The sequence below is a fragment of the Cuculus canorus genome, chromosome 6 (assembly GCF_017976375.1).
Source record: "Cuculus canorus isolate bCucCan1 chromosome 6, bCucCan1.pri, whole genome shotgun sequence".
NCBI classification, from domain to species: Eukaryota; Metazoa; Chordata; class Aves; order Cuculiformes; family Cuculidae; genus Cuculus; species Cuculus canorus.
In genome coordinates, this window is record NC_071406.1 from 26,001,060 (window position 1) to 26,025,328 (window position 24,269).

A 24,269-nucleotide genomic window follows, 5' to 3' on the forward strand; every position below is an offset into this window, starting at 1 on the left:
AAAGTACCCATTGTACCATCTCAATAAGTCACAAGTGTCATCGGCCAGAGTGAAAATCGACAGCTTTTGGTAGAGGGAATTGTGAACATATGACTTACAGTGGTCTGTGTCACCGGTCTTCCAGTAGGCATTGTGCCCACGGCTGTGCCACGGAAATGTGTGATGAGCAGCAGCTCAGGACCAGCAAATTCCTTCAGTGTGCTAGCATTAGTGACTTTCAGCCTGAGATCTCTAGCCAGCTTTCTTCTAAGCAGTGATTAGAATAAATGAATAAACAGACAATACATAGGAAAGAATTTGTTAAAATAGAAGTTTCCACAGAGCAGCAATATGTTGCACCATGCAGCAACTGTGATGGGTGCAGCACGCCCCTGCTCAGCTGACAGCTACAGCAGAAGAAAGGGTGGTTAGGGCGATAAATAGGGAGCAACAGACCACAGAAGAAGAAACAGCTCTAATACTACAAATGAAAAGTCTTCCCGAATATAGTATGTTGATGTGGGGAAAATGTGGTTATGAGAGCTGAAGCATTCTCAGCTTGGTAAACATCTTCTATATACCCTGGTCACATATGAAGACAAAACTAACATAAAAATCACAGGCATCCTCCCAAAAGATCCCAGAATACAAATGCACATAGACAGAAGATAACTCACAAACTCCTCACACTATCGACTGAAACCGAAAAATCTCACTCATTGTCATGCACGCTTGCCTACAAAAAAGCACATAGGTAAAAGTTGTAGACCCCATGCAGCTCCTGCTGGGCCATAGTAAGTTTGTGTTTGAAGTAACACGTCGTTCTGTCCGGTTTTATGCTTTTTCAAGTTTTCAGCTAAATTTAATGGTGTTTCTCTTTAGACCTAGTTAGATACAGATCTGAAGAAGAGAAAATATGCAGCAGCACAAGTGCTGGCAGTCCATGCTAGCCATACATATAGGCAGTGAGAATATCCTTTGATGCCCTGAGAACAAGTGAGGATGTCTGGGCTTTTGTTTCTTATTTCTAAGTGTAGCTTTTGTTCTTTAAAGTTTTATTTTGAAACAGTCTTTCTTGTCTAGCATGTATTCAATGGTCACATCTACATGAAGCACTTGCTGCCTGTTGATGTGCCACTAATCCATTATGTATCCTCATAAATCTTGTAAAAAAAGATGCAAGGAGAGGAGTCTAAAGCATTTGCTTGGCTGGAGGGCATTAAGAAACAGTACTGCATGCTTTGAAAGTACAGTAACTGTGCATCCTCACACAGGTACAACTTTTGTAGCAAAGATTCATTGTTTGACATGGATATACGGATGCTTATTTTGTATTTAAGGAATAGGCACAGAAACCTATATACCATACTGAAATGCAACTTCTGGAGCAGCCAATCCTAGAAGACCACAGTCAACATATACCAGTGAAACAGGCCTCTTGGGACTGGATTTTACTTAACCATACAGCAGGTTCTCTCCTGCCAGGATGTGAACATCATCCACTGAGATCAATACCATTACATGCATCTTGCAGAGCAAGAGCTGATCTGTTTGTATGTGATTTGAGAACACTTGCAAAAAACACTAACTGCATACGAGAGCTCTCAGTTATCCTCTGAAGATTAGGCTGTCTGCCAAGCATAGCAGACAGACACATCAATAATTCCCATCATCTATCCATCAAAAAAAGAGATTCCGTTTTCCTTAAATGCATCATATGCGGATTTTACCATGCTGAAAAGGGCAACAACTGTAGATCTCTGAACCATCATAATCTAACAGGATTGGTTCCCCTTAGTGCTGCTCAGACACAGCTACTGCCTCAAGGAATTTATATTAATTCAGCAAATTCCATCCTTTCCTTGACAGGAGCAAGCTATTTAGCCATAAATTGGCTAGAATTTATGGCTATAACTGATCAAACGAGGTGTGCCTGTACATAATGCTTCACCACAAATTTTAACTAAAGCATTAAAATTTGAACACCAGTGAATGAAGAAGTGGCAGCAACAGTCTTGGCAGAAAAGCCATTCCCAGCACTGGGTGGAGGACAAATGTTTCAGAATGTGAAATCAGGTGACTTGAATTCCAAACGGGTGATTTCAATACAAATTTTAGAAGGTTAAATCTAAACTGAATCTTGTTGAACGTGCTATTTGAATGTCATTTCCTCCTCTACCGCAAAACATTTCAAAGGTTCTAACTCAACTATCTCAACTGAGAAACAGGCCAGCTGTGTTCCGTGTTGGATTTTGCCTCTTACTGGGTCATTTTGGCGCTCTGTATTCAGCTGACTCTGCCTGTGCTTCTCTCTCTGAAGAAAGCAAAGCAATTCTGCCTACATCTGAAAAACATTTCAATTGATACAGGAAAAAAAAGTGCATCATTTTAGTTTGGTGTGCTGCTGTTTGCCTAAGATTGAAGTTTAAGAAGTTGCAAAAGAAAAATCCTATCCCCCTTCAACCTTCACTCTGAAACTTGTAAGCATTTTTACATCTAAATACTGACTCATATCATCTGGAAATTGGCAACATATAAGGAAGATAAATGACTTGAGTGAAAATATGTCTGGACATACATCCTGTAAAGAAAAACTAATTAAAGAGTTCCTAGACAGACCATCTAATGGTAACTTAGTTATTGAACTTGAACCAGATGCAGAAATTGCCAGACCAAACCTTAGTCCTGGCAAAAGAAAAAAGACTAATCTAGACTTCTGAATAGTCTGGTTTACATCTGGGTTAACTAGTTTTGTTGTCAATGATTATTTGCCACAGTACTGCCATTTTAATGAGAGGAAGTTTCTTGGGTCAGTTTAGGCCTGAGCAACTCTGACCAGTGGATGAGTTACACCTGTAACAGCTCCAGCCCCCCAGGAGCCGGGCTCCTCAGGTCATCAGAGATACTGTGCGTATTCAACATATACTGTGCTATGTACAGTTATAATTTTATTTTTATCCCTTTGAGAAACAACTTCAAAATTCCCAGTAGTTTGGTATAAGTGAAAGTGATTAAAAATTATGCATGGAATATACTTATGGGAATAGAGATGAGGGAAAAGAAAAGATGGGAAGCGGGATGAGGGGTTTGGAACTTGGACAAGTAAGGATAGGTAGGAAAGAATAATTACATGTCTCAGTACCAGGAGTTTGCATCCCCTGGTCTTGCAAAAGCTGAAGTCTCGGAGGAGCACATCTCCCTGAACAGGGAGCGGACAGCAGATGTTGCTACCCCAAGTAGCTATTCCTCTTTCTTGTGTCATCACCTGCTTTCCCAAGTTACATGTTGTATAGGTCATCATACCCCCATTCTTGTCTTTTAAAGAACACTCAGCCTTGACAGGTAACTCATCTGTGGGGCAGGAAAGCACACAAGCACTGTAATGCTGTCTACAGCCAACAAAGGCGTTCATCTGCCTTACAGCTCCTCCTCCCATTGGTTCTCTCCTTCCCAAAGGCTGTCCTTAAATACTCCTCTGGCAGGCCGCTGGCTCTACCTCCCTCCATTTAGGATTCCCAGTGATAATGGGCAATTAGCATTTGTCCCTCTGGCTAATTATCTACTCAGACCTGCAGCCAAGTCTCAAAATAACCCCAAATCCCTGTGCAGTTCTTGGGTAATAAAGGCTGCAGCCACTCCAGGAACAAGAACAAAAGGGAAGGGGCAGAGAACGTCATAGCTACAGTAAGAAGAACTTCTGGAAGTTTGTCCCATCACATCCACTGCAAGGTGCTGCATTTTAATGTCTCATGGGAAATAGTGGAGTTATTAGAGCCAGCAGCACAGCAAGTGTTTTCTCTCTCGGATATTTTGAGTCATTGAATGTTGCTAAAGCCATATTTGTCCTGGAAGGTTTAAAAGCAAACCTTTTCAAAAACTGGTATGTGGGAGTCAGCGAAGCAATGACTGATGTGAAAGAGCCAAGTATTTGATTCCAAGTGCTGTAGTATGATTGCAATTTCATGTTACCTAGACGATAAAGTAAAATTCAGTAAGTTGTTTTGAAAGAGTGTAAATAAAAAGGATTTCCTGATTTCATCAGTGGTGTTAAAGATTTGTTTGGAGCTAGCATGCAGCAGAGATCATTTCCTAATATCACATTATCCTTGGACAGTTCAAATGTTTACAATAAGCAAAATGAAGTAGAATTTCAAAATAAGTGCTTCTTCCTTTACACTGGTGAGGTGCAACACAGGGACATGCGTGGATGATTTTCTATTTAATCAATGGAAAAAACTTCACTTGCTGGCTTTTCCGGGAGGCTATATTATCCTCGAAACTGATAGTGATACCAGAGCAGGCAACAGTTGCGTGTCAAGTTGACAAGGGCCTGAGTGATCAAGATGAGAGAAAGACTGAGGAAGCAAACAAGTATTTTCTCCTTTCTTACTCCTGACAAAGGACAAACCCAAACCTTGTTGTCTAAAAAAAATCACCAAGCAAGACACAATATTTTGTTTGGTTTCAGAGGAGATAGGACATGGAAAAACATCTGCTATCACCTACCAATGTCTGTGCTGCAGAAAAGACATAACCGGGGCCAGGCTTGTGGGACTTGCCTGCACTGCCTCGTGGGAAGCCCCTGCCTGGGCACACCGAGGGCTTTTTACAGCATCCACTCCGCAATGCAGACCTCTGGGTGAAGAACTATTCGTGCTGGAGAAGGACACATCATGTTCTTGCATTAGAGTGAACATTCCATTTATTGCAGATGGATCATAATAGAGTTCTGATCTGATGCTCTCTCTAACCTGGGAATACTGCCATGCTGCAAGTTCATTCCAGTGATGCACTGAGATGGCTTTGCTCCTCCTAGTCTCAAGTCTCTTTGAAGACAGTCCAGGCAGGCTTTCCCTACTTTGTGACAGCTGGCTTCTTCTGGACTCAGCAGCTCATTTCCAAATTTCCCACGCTCTTGACATTGGTCCTCTTTGATTCAAGTCTGCCCAAACCATGTGAAAAAGCTGAAAATCCAGGCACTTCTTCAAGCCTGGAGTCTGATCTCCACATGGTGAGCATCCACATCTCGCTCATTTTTTCCCAGCCCCTCAGATGTCCTCTCAGTAAGAAGATTGAGGTGTTATTACGTTCCCTCCTTTGCATCTCACTGGCAACGCTGCAGGAAGGGCCTCTGCTGAGCATCACATTCAGCTTCTCAAAAGCAGATTTAAAGCAGAATTCTACCCCACAACAGAAGTAATCAGAAGAAAGCCGAGACAGCACCTCCTGAATATATAACACTCATAAGGAGCAGGTCTTTACACTCTGTTTGACTGAAGATGGGGGCATATGTGGTGTTACACAGATGGACCAGAAGTTTTGTAAATCCAGATGATTATTTCTGATGCTTTTAGATGCTGACTAGCAGTTCTAAATATTTGTCTGCTGTTTTTAATCATCCAGGTTTGTGAATTCCTGAGAAAATATTCAATTAGCAAGAAATTAATTGCATTTTTAATTGCCTGCTCTTCTGTGATGATATATAATATAAGCACAGCTCGGATGAACATAAATGCAGACGATTATGCATGCAGAGTTGGAAGTCTTCCCTGAAACGTTTTTTTCAAGTCCTGACTGAAGCTAGAAAAATAAAATCAAAGATAATTATTGGAACTTGGGAGAAAACAACTGCATTTTTAAAGTTACATATGAGGCTGGATTCAAACTCAGATCTGGTATGGGATAAGCACCAGCTATACTCATCCAACTAGTCCCTCAACACCAGTTTCAGCATGTTCAACCTAAACCACCCCTTTCTCCAGCATTTCCTGTCAGGCTGACATTTCTGAAGCCTCAGTGTCCAGCTGAAGCGCTGAGCTGATACGTTCTTGGCTAGGCGTTTGCAACAGCTTTGGGACTCTCTCACCTCCTCAGTGTGCCAGAAACTCCATTCCTCAGCCTTTAGGGCAGAGGATACCTCCTATGGTGCTTTCTAAACTCTTGAAGTGTAGGTGGTTGAAAAGACAGATACATTTTCCTGGAGGACAATGGAGAAGATTACGCTGCTTTCAGTAAGGCGTCCATTAAGGATTGTTCACTTTTAGATTTTGCACATGACCGTGAATGCTCTTAAAATAATAGCAACTGTCTGTAGCCTGCTTATGGCTGAAGTCAACCTAAAAATAGATGGGGCGGAGAGCATCCTGGCAATCCATGCCATGTGCAGAGATTTAAGGCCCAGCTCTGCAATGCGTGTCTTGCCAGTAGAGTATTGAACCTTGAGTTTTGTTGGGGCACTATTATTTTTGTTTATTAAACCCATACCAACAGATGTCTTCGCTCTTGATGGATGCGTCTAGTAAATGCACACTTGGTGCATTCAATGATATAGCAGTGTTAAACAATACACCTGTCATGAGAAGTTCCATACAGGGTTTGAACAAGCGGTAGATTTGCCACTAGTGCCGGTTTAGAGTTGGCTCAGTATAATGAAGGTAACTGCCTGCTCCATATCAGAAATGACACACTGTCATCCAGTGCAAGATAAACTGGAAACTCTGAACCAAGGTCTTGACAGGTAAAATGTCTTTGATTTTTCCTTTAATTCAGCAGGCTCACATTACTGGGTTGTCTGTATTAATAATAAATACATACTGAAGCTTGTATCAGTGGCATAGTTTCAATTCTAACCTGGTAACAAAGTACCTCTGTGAAGAGCATGTCTGGGAAAAGCAAGACACAATTCACAATATAGCCAAACATAGTTAAGAAATATGACAGCTGTTCAACAATAGATGGAAATACAATGATAGTAAAATTGATTATTAGGTTTATAAACTTTTTTTTTGTTTGTTTTCAGCACTATTTATTCAGTTAAATAAATACGTTCAAAAGTTTTCAATTATTTTTCAATTATTTTTTTCCTAGTAAAAGATTTGAAAGAATAAGGTCCTGAAGAACTGGTTTGGACCTAAGAGTTCTTTAGGGCAGGAACTCTTGTATATATTTATATGATATATCTTGGGCATGTACATGATTGCTCCAAATGACAAGCAGACCACATTCTGCTTTCCCATATTGCCATCCTGCAGAGGCCAAGTACGCATGTCCTTCCCTCCAGCACAGGCTCAGGAACACGACCTTCAGGTCTGGGGTTTGGATCTGCTGGGGGAGTGAGCTGGCACTTGCCCTGGCACAAAGCGCTGAAGTCTAGCTTTGCAGTGATGAGCACAACAGAGCCTGAGACCTCAGCTGGACACATTGGGAATTACCATGAGAAAAAAGCAGTAAGCAAAATGTGACTTGGCAATTATCTCACACCATAAATGCTAGTCTGAGACTTAACATTACCTTCCTCCAAGAGGGGGGGGGAAAGCTTGCCTTTCAGTTTATTTGATAAAAGGCAGCCTAATTTCTGTATTTTAAAAAGAAACTAAGTTCTCTTTTATTTATAGCCTAAGTTGAAGACTGATAAATACTATGGTATTTTTCAGACCAAATACATTTATTTTAACAGCTCTTTAGAAAGCAGGAAATTTACTTATAGGCTTTAACTGCTCCAAGTGGGTACACAACACCAGCTGCGGCCAACGAAGTAAATAGGCCATAGCCATGAACAAGATGCTATACATTGTGCAATTACTGTGACTTGGTTTGCTGTTTACATCCACTCAGAGTGAAGTGAATCAGATCAAACAGAAACCATGTATGACAAGGGCGAAGTTGGCCCTTTTTTGTCAATGTAAATTTGAACTGCAAGACCTCTGAACTGATTTTCCTAAAGGAAAGCTTAAGACTGTTTCTGAAGGCTGTTGCAAGACATACACTAGAATTTTACATAAAAAGAATGCATAGGAGTCTATATTTAAGAGTATGGGTACTTGTTGCATTGAATTCAGTTTCTTTGCCAGAGTAACGTTAATTTAATCCTCATCTCTTATCTCAGTTGCAGAGCAATTCTGTATTTAGTAGTATACTAAATACTGTACTGTATTTAGTCTGAGGGGCCATTAACTCTGTTACTGCAACAATCTGGAGATTTTTCCAATTTACAATTTCTCCATTGATAATAATTTTCTCAATGCCATGAATGATTGATTCATTGACTTCAGTAAGAGTTGCACCTGGTCTGTAAATTGCAGTCTTTTAGTATTATGTTTGTGACAGAGTTGCAAAGCCACGAGGTGAGGACTAATCATGTGGTATTACGCCAATTTTGAATTCAGGATAATATTTTCTTGGACATCTCAGAAAAGGACTTGATCTGTCTTCCACATCTTAACAAACACTTACTCTGAACCTACTCATCTTCTAAACAAGGACTGTAAATTGCTCTAGTTATAGGCAGTAATAGAACTATACTGTGTATTGCCCACAGGTTTCTCTAAAGATTGTAGTACAAAATAGGTCTATAAAGCCTATGTCAACAGACAAAGTTATGATAATCAGACATGTTATTAACATTCCTGGGTATAGCTGATTTATTTGGTAAACCTATACCTTGATTTTATTTTGGTATTTTTATTGACTTTCAGTTTTGCAAGTATTCAGTGGCAGCTACACTTTTTCTCGACACTCTCAGTGATATAAATTGAGGTATTGATTTCTTCCAATAACCTAATAGTCTTGTTGAATTACTGACAGACACCGAGCTTGTCTTTTGTTCTCAGCACACATTTAATCAAACCTTTAAGACACTTAACAGAACATAAGGATGGTTACCAATATTCTTTGAAAGTCCTAAAAGCCACCACCATCACCTGTATCGAATGAGCAGTCCAATGTGTAGGTGTTTTGTGTTAAATACAGATTTGATGGTGGGAGCTTGGAGGAGACAGCTCAATATAAATCTATTTTAAAAAAAAAAAGATTAATTAGAACCCAATATATAGCCATAGCCAATCAGAAAACTGACATAAAAATCAGGCAATGCTAGCACATACATAATAATTGGAGGTAATATAGAGTCTAACCTAGATCAGGTCAATAATCGCTTGCAAAGAATGAATGTCTGTGACTGAAGCACAGATATCAAGGGCATAAGCTCTCTCTCTATTAGGACATGAGGAATAGGACTAAGAACTTGAAAAGAAATTTTGGATTGTTGTCACATACTATGGCTAGACCTACAGAAAGGAAACAGCTAATCTGATTTCATCAATGTTCTCATCCATATCCCTAAGATAAAGATACAAGCTGTTTAATTGCCATGACTAAATACTGAGCCAATAATTACTACAGTATTATGTCCTCCTCCCATCATGAACATGAAAGATTTGTTGTTAGTTGCATGACACCATGTGTCTCTGTGTACATCTTCATCGCTGTATTATCTTGGGAGCATGCCTGAGAGCGTACAGAGTCCTATTGACTTGTGAGCCCTAGTACCAAATCCTTGAATCACTGATAAGGGTACTGTTATTTGATTATTAGTCTCTTGTAGAGCTTTACAACAAGAGTGCTTATGTTCAACTGAAACATATATGTGCATATGTGCTCAAGAATTCTAAGAGTAATGGATGTTTAACAAAAAAAAAAGGATTATATTTAATTTGCCCTTTTCTTCCCTAACTAGTTCTGCTCTTATTTTGGCATCTTAAGTAAGCTACCCTCAAAAAAAGAGCTTAATTGCAGAATGAGCCCATCTTTTCCCCACAACCCCCAAGATTCATCTTATTTTTCTTAACAGACATCATGAAAGTCTCTCATTAATATATTATGAAGTACTGTATTTACACTAAAATACACCAAGTACATAAAAACCATCAAACACTTCAGAGTATTTCTGTCAGCTCTAAGACTGGCATTATCTGTGACAATAATTTTGATAACCATACCAGCCAAATAATGACTAAGATAGTTACTGCCTCTAAACAAAACTTATGATGAAGGTGTTTGAGTGCCTTTCTAAAGATGCAAAATACTTGGAAACTTAGAAAAGGAGTGGCTTTAAATCATGGTGGGAAACCTGATGCAGTATTCTGGTTAAATTGTATATGAAAATATCACTGTAATAATGTAAGTTGACAGTTCCTAAGTCTGGAAGTGAACACCAACTGCACTGATTTAAAAGATGCATTCGAGGCAAAATACAAAGCGTGTCTAACAATGGAACAACTAGCTAGTATTTTTTCCTCTTTTCACTAACAGATAAAACAGATTACATTTTAATGGTGTAATCAAGACCCTGACTGCCATTGGTGACAGAATATGTCATGAGATCTGTACCTATATGATGGATATGTATTGAATTTGTGCATTGTATGTTTCTGCTTGAAGTAGCACGTTTCTGTTTGCTTTATTTATTTATTTTTTTTATGCTGACAATGGTCCTTTCAATTCTGCATCTTTTAATAAAGCAGAAAAGGTGTGATGGAAGCCTGTGAAGATAAGAAAACAGTGTTCAAATCTTAGTGTAACTACAGTTTTCATATTGCTCTTAACAGCTAGTTTCACTAGCAGGGAATATGCAAGTGTGTAACTAAATCACAGAGCTAATTGCTCTGTGCTAAGAATCACAACTAACTACTGAACAACTCTGACACATTTCTTACAATTTAGTGCTCCTTCTCTCCCACTATCAGCACAGAAGTTTCCAGCACTGTGTTCTTATATTTGTGATATCAGAGAGCTTCATGTAGCAATTTCTGCATTGACACATAGTCAATATTTCCTTATGCATTTTCCCCATGTTTGAGGTTTGGGTTTTTTTTGTTTTTCCCCCTATAAAGTACAGCTCTGCAGCACCCCACACCATTTCTTCTGCTGGAACCCTTGGAAGGAAAGTCTTCAGTGTACACAGTCTTGTCTTGTATCCTTGATGTGCTCATCTCCCATAATTAGCAGGAGAATTTTGGATACATAATGAACATGCAGAGGAGCTCTCTCAGTCCCAACTATTTAGCCAAGCAATTACAGAATCACAAAAGTTCAAAAGGCACAGGATGCAGTGTCAACATCAGAGAAGTGAGACACAATGCTTGTAAGAAGCTAACTAATGGCCTAATAAATACCCGTAGCAATAGAATAATTTCATTATAACGCTGGAAAAGAAGGAAAAGCTTTTTTTTTTATTTACATGGAGAAGTATATTACTTTCAAGTATATCTTTTGCGTCAGACTAGTGCTCAAATGTAGAGAATTATCTAATACCTCCCTCCCCCCAGAGAACAAATTTTAACCTAAAAATAACTGGAGGTTACTGAAGGATTAAGCTTGTGAAATAAGAGCCTTTCAGGAATAAAGAATAAGCATAACATCCTATTTTCCAGACCACATCTTTGTAGCTGTATATGTAGTCACCCTTGATTTGGTGCTTTCCAGCTGGCTATAGAAGAGCTATCTTGGATTTCCTTCTGACTTCCATCTTTTCTAAGCTAATTATACAAGGACAGACTAAAGGAAGTCTACTTGCTATCAAGTCCATGTTGCCTGTAAAGATCTGCTCTGTGAGCCAAGTATGGTTTCCCTGCAGGTGACCGCAGTACTTGTCAGCCGCCCTGGTGCTTCGGATGAGTCAGGCCTCCATCCACTCAACTGGAATATAATATGTTATTTTATCATAGCACAGCTGCCAATATGGTATTATGCAACTCTACTACAATTTAAAAGCAATCAATACCTGTGATTCCATTATTTATAGAAACTCATTTAACTACCATGTATTTAAGAGAGGAGTGAGAGGCTAATAAATGCCTTTTAAAAGAGACAAATTGTTCTATACTAGAAAAAGAAAGGACAAGATGTTCCAACAGCCCTTTCTGACTTTTGTAATTTTGAGCTACGTGGTAAAAACATTTGTTTTGCTCTGCATCCCTCTGTACCAGACCAGATGTGCAGGGTGAGAGAAGACTCCTGGAACTTTCTGGTCACTCTGCAGAGCCTTAGAGATTGTGGAAGTTTTTGGATCAGCAGTACCTTTGCTTAATTTTATTTGCTCAGAAGTGGCTGTTAATTACGTGTTTCACAACCTCAACAGTTTATTCCAATGTAGCTTATTGGCTATATTGGCTGTTTCCCTGTCTGGCTGTTTTCACACCAACAATGTTATAATCAGGTCAAATCACTCTTCTGTGAGCCAAAGTTGTAGGGTATAATTCTTTCTCCAACTTCAAAATAAAGGCTTTAAATTCAATTACTCAGTGTTTAGTTACCATCCTCAGTGAACAGTAATTGTATGAGCTCAAGAGGCTTTTTTTGTAACAATTTCATGTTAATATTTTGTATATAAAAACATCACTGCAGTCAGATACCAGCAAAATAGAAATAGTCTACATTATTTTCTTCTTTCATAATTTAAGAAGGAAAAAACCATGAAAATCACAAGCAGATCTTTTCGCAAAGCTAACAGTCTTTGTAGAGAAGCCTATGTCAGTGGGGTAGGGAAGAAGTGATTTTCACACTTATGTGTAGCTGCTTTCAAAACTGAGGGTGTCCACTCGTATTTCCATAGCACCAAATAGACTCTCTCATTGGGCAAAATGATCGGACAAAGTTTTCTGGACCTTTTCCTGTATTATTTGCACTGAAATGTGTTTTAAAACCCTTCAAGAAGCAGACAAGGTACAGGGAGACAGGCGGTGATGAAGGACAAATAAATCAGCCTAATGACATTAATTAGGTCTTCAGTCCTTCACTCACAATGTGCACATTTTAAGCTCTTCACTTGAAGTGTGCTAAAATAAAGAGGTACAGTGGGCATCCTTCCAAGTGCTAGCTCATCACGAGCTCCAATGTCATTCTCTTGCAGGTCAGTTTTAGATGCTGCCGAGATTACCACTGACCAACTGATGAAAGCATTGTGCCGGGGTTCAAGTGATGTAAAATGGTCCAGAACAGCACAAGGTTAAGGTGGAACTACCAGTTCAAAGCCAATGGGTCTGTGACCGCCGGGTCCAGCAAATGAGGACAGCATCCTTCACAGGCAGCATCCTCACCAGCTGCAGTGACCTGACCTGCTGCAACCCCCACCACACCTGGTCCAGAGAAGGCTACAGGGCTGCAATTGCCCGTATGATGCTCAGGTCTTTTCTCCATGGCTGACTTGGCCATATTGGGTTCGGTTGCTTATTTTTTTAATTATCATAGTCTTTAGATTTCACCTAATGTTTCATTTTTGTTTAGATTTTAAGATGTGCTGCTTTCCTCACCCAATGAATTGTTTTTCTCTATCAGAGACCTTTGCTTCCTGCTTATAACAGATTTTAAAGCAGAGAGAAACAGGATTTTTACTCAGCAGGTGTGGAGAGTTCTATACAGGTGGAATGAATAAGCAAAGAGTTAGAAGGGGTTTGTCAGCCTAAAATACTCCCTAGGATTAGGCTTGGTAAAATAATAATAATAGTTATAGCAATGGCTGAGGCTTATCGTTGAAAACCTACAATTTTAAGCAGCTGTGGCTCCCAAACTAAGACAGATATCAGCCTATATACCTCTACATTTACCCCCTTGAGCTTGTGTTTCTTTTTGTAAAAAATGTGGATCAAATTTGCCCTTTGGGTACTTCCCCCAACTTAAACATCACTTATTTCCTCTGAGCAACAGTTCATAGAAGCAGGGCTGACTACCTAGCCTGTGACATGCCCTCAGTGTGCTCAGTTCTGATTAAAATTAGTAGTTGCCGAGTTATTAAGGTATCTGAATCTGATTGGTTATAATTAGAACAAAGTTGTCACAGTAACAAAGCAACACGAAAATGTGCTGTTCCTTTAGAGGAAGCAACTGCAGAAGAGCCACTTTGCAGATAGGGTGTTTTGCATAGCTAATAAATCTGATTAACTTTCCAGGTCATTCTGTATATGCAGGATAGCTTGAGTTTAGAGATAAACAAGCTCTAGAATTTACTTTTTTTGCCAAGTTCCGCTTGCAGAAAGGATTTCTAGGCAGAACTGCAAGAAGAATAGGACATTTTGAGCTCTCCAAAATGTCGTAATATTATTATTTTCATTTTCTTAATAATACATTTCAGCACTCCTGAATTCTTGATAATATATTGTTGTGACATGAAAGAGGCTACTCTTAGCTTAAATTTAAGGAGTGTTTTTTTCATAGAAAAGCACTACTTTCAGGGAGATGTAACTTGTTAGAAAGTCTTTTCCCGGTTCTGTTCGCTTCAACAAGCCAAGAACTCATGTCAGAATATGGATCCCAGTAAATGCACTGTTAATAACTGATTACAGCTCTTTGTCCAAAAAAACCCAAATCAGTCAGAAATATTGTTATTTACTAAAGCTTTGAAAGCATTTTTATTATAAAATATTTTGTTCAGAAATGTTCAAATAGTTTGATTTTTAACAAAGCTTATTCGAACCATCAATACTGCTCACATAGTTTACCAAGAGAATCAGTCTCCCTCAAACTACATATTTTTAAAAGCATTTATGCATTTAAATACAATGAAACAGTCTCTTATCCCACCCTAAACTTTTTTACAAATGGGTGAGCAACCGCACAGAACATTTTCAGAGGGAAAGTTAAATCTGTGTTGTGCAATCAAACGTAGCTTTCCATGGCCTTTGCTTTATTGGGGTGAATGGGAACATTGGTTATAGCAATGGAGATACAAAAAAAAAGAAGCTTATTATTTCAAGTCAGCTTTAACATAGCTTTTGTTGGGAAAGAAATTTTTTTTTTTCCATGGGTATATTTTTGTGTATGTTAATGATGTTTGTGACATCTTTGCATATTCAGAGATTTTTAAAAAGTGAAAACCAAGCGTATCAGCATCATCTCACAGGGGACAATCCCAGTCCACTCTTACCTGTTCAAGGATTTTTACTCATGCTTTCCTCATCCTTGTTTCTTCTGAGGGATCAACTAAGGCAAAACTGTACATCTCAAAACATGAGACACTTGAAAATGCAGCTGTGCCCTTACTGATGAGTGCAGCAAACTGTCACCAGCCGGTCTTCTCTTCACTATCTAGTGGAAAAACCACTTACAAGTGGAGAAGAGCCAAGAAAGGGTAACTCTTCCTTGCCTGTGATGGATTTCATTAAAGAACAAGGGGTTTTGTTTCCTAGAAGCTCCCCAACAGTGACGGATAAGCTAGCTGATAGACCGCATCAGAAAGAAAATGGAGGGAGCATTAAAATTGCAACTTTGGTTTCAACATGACAACATCAAAACCCCGTCCTGCCTGTTAGTGGTTAAGGGGCAAGTTTTTGACATGCCCCAGTTCTGCCTCCCAGCTCAACACAGCACTAACCTCCAGGCTTCCAGCAGAGCAGCTGCTCCCTGTGCCAGCTGAAATGTTCAGCTGACTGTGCCAGAAGATCTTGTAAACTTTCCCAGTGTCTCTGGTAATATGAGCATTAAAATGAAAGCCAGGAGAACTAGAGTCTTAATTCCAGACCTGGCATTCACTTGCCATGTCTAATTATATGTTGCATTAAGTATTCATGAAGAAAAAATATCCATAAGTGACTGACTGCAATAAAAGAGATTTAACTGTCTGTCCACAGTTCAAGCTGCACACCCAATACACAATGTTTGCACTGTTGTTGTGACTCTGGTCATCGCAATACGCCCTACTGTCCCTGTCACTCTCTTCTTACCTTGGCTGAGAGCTGGTATGAAATGTGTTCTTTTTCCTTTTTGCGCGATGTTATACTCTGTCTGTATGGTGGGTTTAGAAACCCATTATGCTCTACATAGGTTTCCCAGGCAACACTTGCAATACAGGCTTCAGCATCCGAGTTATTTGTGTTGACAAACAACTACAATTTTTCACTCCAACACCTTACAGTTTTCAAACTTTCATAAGAGTGAAGGTTATGTATCATTTAACACAGGGAGAAACTAAGGCAGCTGGTGATAGATCTGCTCTGGTATGTGGCTATTACACAAGCTACCATGCCTCGATGCCTCTTTGTGGGGATCTTTTGTTTGTTTCTTAATGGAAAATTCAAGAGCAATCTGGCAATGTTTCATCAACTTTATTTGCATATTCATAACTTGAATGAGAATTAACACGTAAATATAAAAGTAAAAACATAATACTTGATCATACCAATTTCTAAGCAAAAGAAAGGAAACAGACACTTTATTTTAAACTAGTCTTCTTTATGACATCTCTAGTACTGAAATAAAGAGGGAAGAGCCTGACATCTGGCATGCAAATCCGAGTTCAGTGAGAAGAAAGATGTTTTAATTTTGAGGCAAGTACTCAAAAACCTGCAAGCAACACACAACACGTGCTCATCATTCACGTGTGCTTTGCTTCCTTGCTAAATCAGTGCTAGACACAAGTTCTCACCAGGAGGGCAGGGCACAGTGTGACCTTGAGCCAATGACTCTGCCCCATGCACCGGACCCCCCTGGAGGTGGCTGCCCTTCTGCAGGGGTCTCCCTCCCCGGCAGAGTGGTAGCTTCTCACTGTCTCTCTTGAAGAAGGATGTTGAGGTCCATATGTGTCTGGAGAAGATTCAAATGACTTCTCCAGCTCTTTTTCTCACCGCTCTCTTTTGGAATAGTCCTGCTAATTCAGTAAGATTCATTTTATTCATTTAGAAGTGTGCAAACATGGAAGAAACAGAAGCTTTTATAAAGGACTAAAAAAAAAGCTAATTTAAGTTTTTTTCTTAACAGCCCTCCTGAAGAACCCAGGACAGGACAAATAATGGAAGACGATGCAGTTTAATTACCAAAGTACTGTCAGACAGACACTTAATCCCAGAAATGTTGTGTCAATTTAAAGCCTTCCCCTGGCAGAGATTCAATTCTGTTCATCTCTCCTTGGAGCTTGAAAAGGTCAGAGACAGAATGTTAGCCTGTGTTCACACACAGGCTTTATCACCTTTCTACCAGTCAGTTACACCAGTTAGCAATTCAGGAACAGAAAGAACCTGGTACCCTAATTGGGATGGACGTTGTTCAGTTGTTGCTAACACTGCACTCTCCCAACAGGCACCTGTAAATCCTAGGTGAGTCTTCAGCTGGTGCCAGGAACCCCAGGACCCTGTGGAGCCCCTGGAGCATCCTTGGCTGAGAAGACCACCCATAATCATTTTAAGTATTTCCAATTGTATTCAGTGCATATCCTTGTGTAGTGGGGTCTGGAATATGCTTCTCCCTGCTGATACCCTGGAGATGCTTTCCCTGGCGTGAGGAAAGAGGCCATTTTTGCTTTTAGGTCCAGTGGTTTCTGTTTGATTTCCCTGTGTCTGTATCTAGTGAAACAGGCTTACCACCACCTGAAAGACCAGAAGGGAACAGAAGAGTTATCTAATGCCTATCGTTCACCTGCATATCCTACAAAGCTTACAAACAACCTGTACCTTTCCCAGGTCAGATGCTTTGCAGAACAGTACCATCGCTGTGCAGCAAAACTGCATTCAGAGCCACAGCAGAAAAAAGCCCCACTTTTGTATGAATAACGGTGATCTATGCATTTATGACTTTAATGCCTTATTATTAAAATTTCTTATACTTAAGAATGGAGCCTTGGACAGGGAAACCCTCCAGCTAGGATGAGACAAGAGAGCCATCTGCTTGGCAGCACGGGCTGCAGCAAGGTCACTGTGGAGGACTCCCTTCTCTCCCCACTGCTCCCTTTGTGCCCAGCTCAGATTTCGAACTAGCCCTCCATGGGGACAGGGGTGGGGGCTGTGTCTGCAAGTATGACATTCATCAAACCATGGAAGTTGTGGATCAATAGAAGAAAGTTTAGTTCTTGCCCACTCATTTTTTTTTCATGTGCCTGCACACGTGAATACATATCCACAGAAAGAACTTGCAGTGTAACCCAGAACAAAAAATCTGCATTTTCCAGAGATATCAGGGAAAGGAGAATGAAGTAACATGTTCTAAAGGTGGGCTGCAGCCCACGGAGAGGTGCTGAGGGAGGGCTGGGCACGGCCCTCCCTTGCTTTCCTAGCCTCAGAGACACACCAGAAAATGCTGTTCCCACTACCAACACATAGCAGGGCAGCCAACGCGAAATGCAGGAAAGCCCACACCCTGCCTCGGTTCATTTTTCCAAAGGCACTGGCCACACACTACTCCCTCTGACTTTTCAGAGAGCATTTTTGCCCTTTGTTATCTGCAATGCCTTCTAGGACCTGCCAGGACTGCCAAAACTCTTCTCTAAGCACTTCCTGAAGGTTTCAGCTCTATACCCACAAGGATGCCGAAGTTAGCCTTGGCACATCACTGCAATTCCAGAGGAGAGAGCCTCCTCTTCTGAGCTGCCATTACCATGCATCTTATAGCTTCTGAACAATGACTGAAAGGACATTCAAACTACTCTCCCATCATGGCTTCTAATCAGTCATATATTTTCATAGTCACTTTATTTCAGATATTCAACAAGAAGATGCTTTCCTTTATATTCTTTTCCTTCTTTTTTTTTCTTTTCTTTACCTCAGCTGTATCATATGCTGTACAGTTTTTTGGGAAGTTTAAACCTTCAAATGAAGGATTAGGAGTGAATCTGCCCTTGCTTCTATCTGAAGGGCTTATAGAAGTTTACTTTAACAGAAATAAATTTCTGTGACACACACTCATTATTTCATACTTGTTTATCTTGTTTCTTAATACTTTGTAACAGTTCAACATATCTGTAAATACCTTGTCATCAGCTATATTATCATTACATTCATCCCACGTGAATGTGATCACCAAAACCAGGTCTAAACAACTGAGCTTTCTGCCGGAAAACTGTACACATCCACGGATAAAGCTAAAAAAACCCAGTGTTGTATTAGGGCATTTTTATTTTAGAGGTGATACTGGTTGATTGCTACATTCTTTCAAGTAATAATGAACATTTTTGCTCATTTCCTCCCACGCCCAAGTATTCCTACTTTAAGAAATTTACAATACAGTATAAGGGTGTATATATTTACAAAGCATAAATCCACCTCTCTTCTCTCCTAAACTGCACACTCTGCATATCAGCACTGGCTGATCAAAGACAAACTTTGTAAGACATGTCTGTGTAAACATGCACATTTTAAGAAAGCTTAGACTTTGAACTGAGGAAATAAAAATTAGAACTGCAAGCTCACCTTAGTTTTTGGCCATACCTTGAAAGAAGACAAGGAGGTAAAAATCTACATTTTAAATAGTTGCTTTGTTGCGCTTGATATTGAAAACGTGTGGGCTCTCATAAAAGTTACAAAAATATCACAAACAGAGAAGTAGAAAATGGAAGAAGCAAGCACCATACTGCAAAATTGTTCTTAGAATACACTGTGGAAATTGTTTGCATTTTTTCACTGATGGAGTAAAACCAGAAACACAGCAGAAAACACAGCAGAACAACCCCATTTATTGGTTTCAGACAAATTTATTTCCATCCAGACTCCTTGGGACTATCCTAACATTACTTCTCAAAGCCTAGAAGCTCTAGAGTCACTGCAGGGAAAGTACATTTGGTTCATAAAGAAACCAAAGAATCTCTTGGAGCATCTCTCTAATAAGTGATTCACAAATACAGGCTGGCTAGACTACGCGCGTGCTAAGTCTATATCTTGAAACAGCTCATTTGTTGGGGAAACTTTGTCCTGAATTTATCTAGATCTGTTTTGACAAAATACACAGAGATAACCATCTCTGGCTGCAACCATACTTTATGTGTGGCATTCCCTGGTAAGCTGGCACTGTGTTTTAATTTTGAAATCATGGCTGTGGATATTCATAGACTCAAAATTCTGTAATCTTAGTGAATCAGCCTAGGAAAGTTAGCTGGAGACTTTCAATTTCATTTTCTGGACAAGGCTGTAAGAAAATTATTTGAATGTATTCAGGTATCCAAGAGTGAACTGAGCTTGTGAGGCTCTAATTTCTGTACTCTCAGAGATCTAAACATAAGATAGAGTAGTGATACAAATCACTATTTAAATGTTACAGCTCTCTGCTAAAAGGAATAAAGAACTCCCAGAAGATAGCATTTTTATTTGTGTGTGGGTGTACTAGAGCTCTGCATTTCATTCTTTAAGCAACGCTTACCAATATTTATCCAGTGATTTGAGTCTTGTATAACACATACAGTTTTACCTTTACATACAATGTCACCTTTGGAATCCCTACCATAACATCTTTTTTTTTCCAAAATCATAAAATTTGCACTGTAAAAATCAAGCATATCAAACTAAAGTCCTGCCACATTGTTTCAGATTTTCAGCAAATACTGTATGATAGCTCCTGTCAGGCTTTCAGCTGTATCATAGCAAATGGCTGTAATTTGCTGCTTCTACAGATGCAGTGTCTGCAGCAAGTCCTGGCCAGTTCCCCGTGTGGGGCAACAGCGACTGGCCAGACAGCTGCCTGGGGCACGGCACGAACTGTGCCCTTCACCAGGTGTGAACAGTGGTCCATGAGGTGACCCCTGTATTTCAGGCATGTGGCAGCAGAATATAATTTATCCTTGAGCCCACTCCTAATGGCTTCTAAGTAAATACCTTGTATTTCCCCCCCATATAACCCAAGTAATACAGGTAATTGAGGTGGCAGCTATAACCACTCAATGACAAAGTGTGATATAGAGCAAGACATCTCAAGGACAGAAAGTATTTAAGGATATTTTTCCTATCTTTCTCACTTATTAAAAAGTGCGTCTGTGTTAGTGCTTTATCCCAGATGGGAGTTGCTTCTTTGAACAGAACCTCCTCATAGTCCCTGTTGCCCTCACATTTGTCTCGTGTATCAGAGTCCAAGTACACAAACTGGATTCCTTCAGAATAAAACAAAGGTGGAAGATGCCCTCCAACAGTGCATCGACAGTACTCCCATCAGTAACAGAGATTCGCCACACAGGTTCAGTACAGATCAGTTCAAATAAAAACATGAAAATGCATAACAAGGATGTCAGATCTTCACCAGCAGCTATTCTGCTCTGGAGGTCTACTTTTCTTGATTTGCACTACTGACTGACATGCAAGCCTAACCTGCAGGCTTTCAAAACAAGTAGGCATTTTGCATTCTGTAGAATGCTTGTCAGGCAGAGTATGTCTGAGTATGTATTTCATATCATATAAACCACCAAGAATAATCCCTTTGTGTGATGGACATTCGTTACATCTTCTGTTCAGCATCATATGAATTTCTTGGACCAAGTCCATCATTTAGCTGTTAGCTAGTGCACATGCTTATTTTCAAAGGAGTTTTTAATCCGCTGATGTTTAAAAGATTTATTGGTTTAATTATTTTCTGGTTTATTACTACCCTTTGATGCAACTGTTTTTTACAAAACCTCTATAAAGGCTGTTAATTACTCATTTCATTCAGAGATCTATCGAAGTATGATTTAAGACGACACATACATTGCTTGATAAAAAGGAGATCGTAAATTCTTTTTCACTCATTAAAGAAAAGAGAACACTTTGCAGAACATTTTCATAATGGTGAAATAAGAAATAAGTCTACATTGTGACTGTCTGGGGGAACATAGACCCAAGGAAAGGATGGACGTGATTTTCCAAGCAGCGGTACCTGATGGCTATCCAGGAATACTTGAGTAAGAGAATTACGAGATGCTTTGGCAGTGGGGCATCCTTGTCAGAGACTGAGGTCTGGTGCGCTGAAAGCACAACACTCAAGAAGCTTTCAAATGAACTTCACATTATTGCTGTAAGAAGGCAGACTGTCTTAACCTCCACCCTCAGCAGGACAATTACTGTTGTACATTGTGTAGATTTACATCTCTTTCAGAGGAAAGGTGGAAGGAATAGGAAGTGTTCCTGAGGCCCTGCAAGCTGGAAAAATGCAGTCTTTGTGTCAAGAAGAAAGATGAAAAAACTTATCATATATCCAGTTGTGTTACTTTCTAATGCTGAATGGCGCTTGCTAAATTACTAGTTTTATTGTCAGAAAATCAATAGACTACAACAATTTCACACACTATAAGAGATCCGATATCACCGTGTGCAAAAATATGGAAACGTTGATTTTCACTGGCTTCTCAACAAACAAATAGTAGACAACAACCGTAAGCATATCTGGATTTAAAATACTAAAAAACTGCCTATGAGCTTTGGAAAAGGTATTACATCTCAGTGGAAGAACTGATAGAAAAGGGGGTTTGTTGTGCTAAGGAAAAGTAGACTGACACTGGAAAGTTGAGAGCCAAGTGTGAGGCTCCTAGACAAAAGAGGTTCAATTTTAGGAAGCTGAGTAAATGTGAAAGGCGGAAATCTGTGGAAGATGTAGGCTTTCAGCAGCTATCTAAAGTAGACTCCTAATATTTAGAAACTGAACTTCAGGCTTAGTATTAGTCCAGATGTTAAAGATTAAAAGCATTACAGCGATCAGACCATCGAATTCCAATTCCAAATCTGTTCCAAAGCATATGCATTTTCACAGATCCAATGCAAATACAGCCTTTGGCTTTTGGCAGTAAAACAGCACCACAGAGTCCAACTCTGAAAAAATTAATTCCCTCATATGATTTAACACATATTAAAAGAAAAACTATGCATCTGAATACTTCCAGATTATCAGAGCTGGTCCTGACAAAGATGCTAACTCCTTAGAAGAAAATTATTCGGGGTTATACCCTATTCTTGCAACTCCATCTCCCAATGTGAAGACATTCTCACTGACACCTCTCTGTCACGACCCCACTGGGATTGCACTGAGAGCAACTCCATCACATCCAGACTCAGTTAGATTGTCATGAGATAAAAGCAGCACTTTACAACTTCTCAACTTAAGAACTGGCTAAACTAATTAATGAAGCAGCTGATTCAGTGTGTGGTGACTAGGCATTCCATGTAACGAGCAACTTTGTCATCTTCAGTTGCGGGTGAACTAAAATGTTGCTTGTGTAATGTATACTCTAATAGTTCAGTAAAGGGAAGATACAGGTGTGTATTATAGACATGGTTTCATTCAAATACAGGGAATCCTATTGTCATTGTAACTCCAGGTCAGCTTTTAGCTTTTTCTAGTGCTGGAGAGAGCAACCACTGGGTACTTAAATCTTGGTGACAATGCAAGATGGAGAAGTACTAAGCTCCTTTAGATTGTATTTCTCAAAAAGCTTATTTCATATAGACACCATCACCTCTGACACAACATCTGTACAACGCGCTTTGACCCAAAGTTCTACCCTTACTATAATACTTACTGTCAGTGTGTTGACAGTAGGTTGCAGTATTCAGCACTCTTTTTTTACAGGCTATTGGGGTGAAACTCCAATCTCTGCTTCCATTTCTGCCATCATGCAGAGAACATCTCCAGAGCTATCAGCTCGTTGGACATCAGTTCTTGAATGTCAGTCAATACATTCAAACTTAATTCAGAAAAGATGAAGAGACTGCATTTTGTATCCAATTATTTTTTAAAATCATTAGTTATGCCTGCTATATACTTTGATGTAAATCAAATTGCTCCCACTGTCATGAAGAGTCTGAAGGTCATACTTCGTCTTTGGAAAAAGCATGGAATCTGTATTTAAAAAGTTCCATAGTATTTTTTATGGAATGCAGCTGGTTTTGTTCTTTTTGAATTATGATCCATACTAAGACATGGCTATTACTTAACTTCTGCTATTTTTTTCTGTTGCAATATTGAATTATCTGGGGTGAAATTATATTCAAGGTGGGTTGAAGACAGAAATCTTCCTGTTTCTGGACATAGATGAAAATGTGACATGTTAAAGTCAGTCACTGATAAAGCATCAAAAAGAATGCATCTGCCAAACAGGAGCTTGCAAATTTGTAGCTGGTTTAAGTATCTACAGGAAAGTGCATAAAAATAAGATTATTTTAAGCCTATTTTTTTTTGTAAAAAAATTTTATGTAAATATTAATACATTTCTTTAATGCATCTTATAAATGTGAATGCACCTTTGCTGAGGTGAGCAACAAAAATATTTCTTTGTGGCGTTCTCCTAAGTTTTGGACTTGAAGTCATTTTGTTGCAAACAGACAAACTTTGGTCATGTGAGGTTTTAAAATAAGCAGGACTTAAAGACAGTATATCTTTATATTGATAGTAAATTTGTCTTGATGTACATACTACTTATATACTGCCCTATATTTGTGTCTGTAAGTAATAGCTGTGTTTGTGTGTCTGTAAAAAATATTTTAGCCTCCAAAATAGGTAAAGATTTTAAATATAGAAATACACCCAAAAGTACCCTCATCAAATTAAAACTCTTTCAGAGCTCTTGCCTAATTGAATACCAATTAGTATAAATTTGCCTGTAGTAATGTCCTAGCTGAATCAGCAGACATCATTATCTACAAACAATTTCCAAATCTGTTCCATTTTTTCCAGACTCAATGTATTCTTTCAACATAACTGAAAAGCATGCATTCCCCTGATCAGAGTGGATTAAGATAAGCACAGGTTTAGACTACATAAGTTTATTAAACACGCATCTTTTGTTCTGCCATGGAAATGAA